Source organism: Callithrix jacchus, chromosome 6, assembly GCF_049354715.1.
Source record: "Callithrix jacchus isolate 240 chromosome 6, calJac240_pri, whole genome shotgun sequence".
Lineage (NCBI taxonomy): Eukaryota > Metazoa > Chordata > Mammalia > Primates > Cebidae > Callithrix > Callithrix jacchus.
Window position 1 is genome coordinate 90320632 of NC_133507.1, and position 5921 is coordinate 90326552.

At 37.6% G+C, this 5921-nt stretch overlaps 1 pseudogene across 1 annotated transcript; it reads left to right on the forward strand.

Annotated features, from left to right (window-relative positions):
* Positions 1-3649: 3649 nt before the first annotated feature.
* Positions 3650-5682, forward strand: LOC100403069 (NADP-dependent malic enzyme pseudogene; annotated as a pseudogene). Its single transcript, XR_013519349.1, has one exon. The product of XR_013519349.1 is annotated as an NADP-dependent malic enzyme pseudogene (transcript).
* The last annotated feature ends 239 nt before the right edge of the window (positions 5683-5921 follow it).

Here is a 5921-nt window from a genome sequence, read left to right on the forward strand (position 1 = left end):
TTTATGCTATTGAGCTATGTCTGACCTCTGCTGAAATAAAGCCAAGAGAGTGATTAACAAAGCTAAATGTAAATATATGTATATATATACACACAAATTATTTGATCCATATGCCCAGTTACTAAGAAGGCTTGAAAAACATAAAAGGATAAATCCTTCATACTCAATTTCTGGTGTCCAATTATGGTTGACCCTTGAACAATGCAGGGGTTCGAAGTGCCAAACTTGTGCATAAAGTCTGTGTATAACTTTTGACTCCCTAAAAGCTTTACTACTAATAAGCTGCTATTGACCAGAAACCTTACTGACAGTATAAACTGTTGTCAAACATATATTTTTTTGTATTATATCATATATTATAGTCTTACAATTAAGTAAGCTATAAAAAAGAAATTGTTATTAAGAAAACCATAAGAAGGAGAAAATATATTTATTATTCATTAAGTGGAGGTGGGATCTTCATACAGGTCTTCATCCTCATCATCTTCACATTAAGTAGGGTGAGGAGGAGGAAGAAGAGGGGTTGGTTTTGCTATCTCAGGGGTGGCAGAGATGAAGAAGGTAGAAAGAGAAGCAGGAGAGGCAAGCATACTCAACATGACTTTCATCACGTATTAGTGGACCTGTGCAGTTCAAACCCACGTTGTTCAAAGGTCAGCTGTAGTTTATGTTGAACTAAAGTAATACCTTCTGATGCTTATCAGATATGTGGAAGGATCCTACCAGCTATATTGAGACTATTGTTCATGGGTGATTATGATACTTATGGGGGGCTCCCTGACTTCCTACTTTATATCATTTATTTTAATACAAAGAAATGTTTGACATGCTTGAGTAAATGCAACAAAACTAGAGCTGAGTGTGAATAAAAAAGAAGAGATAAAGTAAAATCTCCAAAGAAGTATTTAAAACACATTAGAGTAAGCAGGGGAAATGAAGTATATTTGCAGAATTTACTCTTTTGGCACAGATGATAAAGTTTCTCAATTACGTCAGTACAAGATATACCATAAAATAGTAGAAATTATACTATATCTGAATATAATCAAATCTTACTTTATTCAACAGAACAAGATCTCAACATAATTGAAAACCAAGATAGGCAAAATAAACACTTTAAAACAGGTGAAGATGAGTAATGCAGAGAGAATCACAGTACATTATCAGGTAGGGTTACTCATGTGTCTGTGGAGACACACTGCATATTAAGCCTATACCTATATTGCAAGTGTTTTTACATGTTAGAAAAAAATGTTTGGATAGGCTGCATTGCACATAATGACCATATGAGGATTACAGCTTTTGATATTTTTCAAGAAGTATAATTAGAAAAATATTGCCATATGTTATTAGGACCATGGACAGATAATGAGAACTGTGAAAGAATCTGTGCCGATGACTCAGTAATGTGATTAAATTAACAAATGGAGACAGAATAAAATGTGAAATGAGCAGAAAGGAAATGTTGTTACGTGTCATCCCAACAGCTGTTTTTACCAGACCTAAGAAAGTGGTTGAGGGTAAGCGGGTTGCTGATCATCTTCTGTCTTAAGGAAAATGAGGGAGAGAGAACTGGTAACTGCACAAAAGATATGTGCACTCACTTTTTCACCCACCCTGTATTTTCAATACTTCTTGCTTGACAAGCAAAAAAGCAATAAGGATGTGTGTAAAGCTTTTTATCCCACTAAAAATTGTTGGCCAGAACTCTTCAGGGACATCTGGTCTCACTTTTAGAGTAGAATAACAGAAATGTTCAACATTCATAAGCGCCTTGGAAGATGGGATATGTGACAATTTATGCCCTGATTCTCCTCTTCGTGTGTGGGTAGCTTAGAATTTGTTGATGGGGCATAGATAAATCCAACAGGTTTAAAGCTAAAACACTTTTAGGTTTAAGCTTGTCCATAAAGTTTTCTTGATAATGAGAGGGAAAATTTTAAAAAGAAAAGGCGTAACAATTAAATAATTAGAGACAACCCCATTCCATTCAGGCAATTTTGGTTCTATTTGAAGTAACCACTTCATAATGGTTATTCCTTATCACTTAATTATTGTGGAAATTTGCCCCTTTAAAAATGGGCAAACAAGTCTCTAGTAATGACAACTTCAGCACTCAAGAGATAAAAAAATCCTGCTATCTTATAGCAAGAGTTTTCCATACTAAGCTTTGCTCCAATTTTAGAGCTAATAAGCTAATTTCTCTCCTTCATGCTAATAGGTTTTCAAGTTACTCAGATATTTAATATACTACTTTTAGATTACAGAACTGGAAGAGATAATAGATTTGACATTTTCTCAAACTACCATTTCTAGATGTGCTCCCAAACTCATCCTGCCAAATGTAGATTGTAATAAAAATCTGCAGCACTTTTTCAGAAGAATCGCTGATGCTAGTACTACTTGGGTATAGTTGGAAGGATAAATTTGCAATAAACTTTCATCAAATGTCTTATTTCAATCAATGAGATGGGAGAATATGTAGGGGCAAGAAACAGATATTTTATACTATTCAACACTCTCCTGGCAGCCTACTAACTTACACCTTACCTTCTCAATATTGGCAGGCTGGCTTAGCCCATCCCTTGTCCCGGAAGAATCATATCCTTTCCCTCATATTCACTCTCTTAGGTAAAGTTCTCCAGTGCAATCATATGGTACATTTTTCAAATATGCTGCTACTTTTTTGGGCATGCAGTCCCAGGGAGCAGGAGTGAGGAAAGAGTGGAGCAGGGAGGAAAGGAGAACACATGCCAGAACTCAATATGCAAAGTCCACCATGTGGTACAGAGCATGACCGATTGTTCCAGCTCAGAGGGTCAGCGTTGGACATGCTTTATAAAAAGCTGCTTATGAATGCCATCTCAAGGCCATAGTGGATCTTTGGGTTAGGTAGCAAGCACCACCAGCTTTCAAAGCAGAAGCCCAGGAATTTAAACAATCTGTTGTTCTATATTGCAGACCACAGTTCTAGCAATTTTACAGCTGTCTGTTCTGGAAATTAATTTTTCCCAGTTTCCATTTCACAATTTTTTTAAATTTTGGCTTTTTTTTCCTCAACACATTTTGTGATTTCCTATATGAATTATCACTTTTTCATATGTCCACTTTGCTTTCTATTTTGATTCATACAGATTGACTTTGCAGTCCATTTTTCATGCTCTTTAGCCACCCCAGGTTTGTGCACAGTTTCTTATGACCAGAATGCATGAGTTCCAATGTTCTCTGCTTTAATTTGCTGGCCATAGGCAAGGGATATTCTCCCAGTTTCTGATGTATCCCAAGATGAAATCTTAAAGATTTCTCTAGATAGGAGACATGCTCATACAATATTTTTTACCTACTTGATTTGCTTATATATGTTAGCATTTTACAAATTACCTTCATGTGTTTTCTTTTTGGACTTCACAATCAATTCATACAGTAGATATCATCATACAGAGTCCAAGTGTGAAGGATTTGGGCTCAGAGAGACTAAGTAAGTGGATTGCCTGAAAACAAATTATTGGTGAGTAACAAAATACGGGGACTTGGAGCAATAGTAATTTTACAACCCTACTAACCACCTTCCAGAAAGTAAGAAAAAAATGATATGACTTTGGAAAAAGTTAATGAAGTTCCGAGGTGTCAGATTAAAACAGTGTTGGAGACCGCCTGCACCACGCGTGCTGCCAGCCCCGGCCTGACCCCGCTGCCGAACCCGGCGCCAGCCATGGAGCCTGAAGTCCCCCGTCGCCGCCACACCCACCAGCGCGGCTACCTGCTGACGCGGAACCCTCACCTCAACAAGAATTTTACATATAAAGTTTCTGGGCTTGGAGGTTTTGGGTTTATCTTCTTGGGCTTTGCTGAGCTTCTTGATTCTGACTTGGCCTTTACCCTGGAAGAGAGACAGCAATTGAACATTCATGGATTGTTGCCACCTTCCTTCATCAGTCAGGAGATTCAGGTCCTTAGAGTACTAATAAATTTTGAGCGTCTGAAGTCTGACTTTGACAGGTATCTTCTCTTAATGGATCTCCAAGGTAGAAATGAAAAACTCTTTTATCGAGTGCTAACATCTGACATTGAGAAATTCATGCCTATTGTTTATACTCCCACTGTGGGTCTGGCTTGCCAACGATATAGTTTAGTGTTTCGAAAGCCAAGAGGTCTCTTTATTAGTATCCATGATTGTGGGCATATTGCTTCAGTTCTCAATGCATGGCCAGAAGATGTCATCAAGGCCATTGTGATGACCGATGGAGAGTGTATTCTTGGCTTGGGAGATCTTGGCTGTAATGGAATGGGCATCCCTGTGGGTAAATTGGCTCTATATACAGCTTGTGGAGGGATGAATCCTCAAGAATGTCTGCCTGTCATTCTGGATGTGGGAACTGAAAATGAGGAGTTACTTAAAGATCCACTCTACGTTGGACTACGGCAGAGAAGAGTAAGAGGTTCTGAATATGATGATTTTTTTGGATGAATTCATGGAGGCAGTTTCTTCCAAGTATGGCATGAATTGCCTTACTCAGTTTGAAGATTTTGCCAACGTGAATGCACTTCGTCTCCCGAACAAGTATCGAAACCACTATTGCACATTCAATGATGATATTCAAGAAACAGCGTCTGTTGCAGTAGCAGGTCTCCTTGCAGCTCTTGGAATAACCAAGAACAAACTGTCTGATCAAACAATACTATTCCAAGGAGCTGGAGAGGCTGCCTTAGGGATTGCACACCTGATTGTGATGGCAATGGAAAAAGAAGGTTTACCAAAAGAGAAACCCATCAAAAAGATATGGTTGGTTGATTCAAAAGGATTAATAGTTAAGGGACGTGCTTCCTTAACACAAGAGAAAGAGAAATTTGCCCATGAACATGAAGAAATGAAGAATCTAGAAACCATTGTTCAAGAAATAAAACCAACTGCCCTCATAGGAGTTGCTGCAATTGGTGGTGCATTCTCAGAACAAATTCTCAAAGATATGGCTGCCTTCAATGAACGGCCTATTATTTTTGCTTTGAGTAATCCAACTAGCAAAGCAGAATGTTCTGCAGAGCAGTGCTATAAAATAACCAAGGGACGTGCAATTTTTGCCAGTGGCAGTCCTTTTGATCCAGTCAGTCTACCAAATGGACAGACCCTATATCCTGGGCAAGGCAACAATTCCTATGTGTTCCCTGGAGTTGCTCTTGGTGTTGTGGCGTGTGGATTGAAGCACATCACAGATAATGTTTTCCTCACTACTGCTGAGGTTATAGCTCAGCAAGTGTCAGATAAACACTTGGAAGAGGGTTAGCTTTATCCTCCTTTGAATACCATTAGAGATGTTTCTCTGAAAATTGCAGAAAAGATTGTGAAAGATGCATACCAAGAAAAGACAGCCACAGTTTATCCTGAACTGCAAAACAAAGAAGCATTTATCCGCTCCCAGATGTATAGTACTGATTATGACCAGATTCTACCTGATTGTTATTCTTGGCCTGAAGAGGTCCAGAAAATACAGACCAAAGTTGACCAGTAGGATAATAGCAAACATTTCTAATTCTATTAATGAGGTCTTTAAACCTTTCATAATTTTTATAGGTTGGAATCTTTTATAATGATTCATAAAATGCTTAGATTAAGATTTTACTTTACAGTCTAAAAATTGATGGAAGAATATTGATATAAATTGGGATAAACATCATTTGAGACAATTTTGCTTCATTTTGGCTTCTCGTTATTTATGGTTTCTATCTGAATTATTCTGCCTACATTCTCTTTAAAAGCTATTGAACCTACTACTGAGAAACTGATTGGTTTTATACATGAAACTAATGGGAAGACCAAAATTAGTAATAAATTGATATAATCAACATTAAAATGCAAAAAAAAAAAAACAGTATTGGAGAAGAGGAAACTCTATTCATCACCCAGTGAAGTGGATTTGGGGATC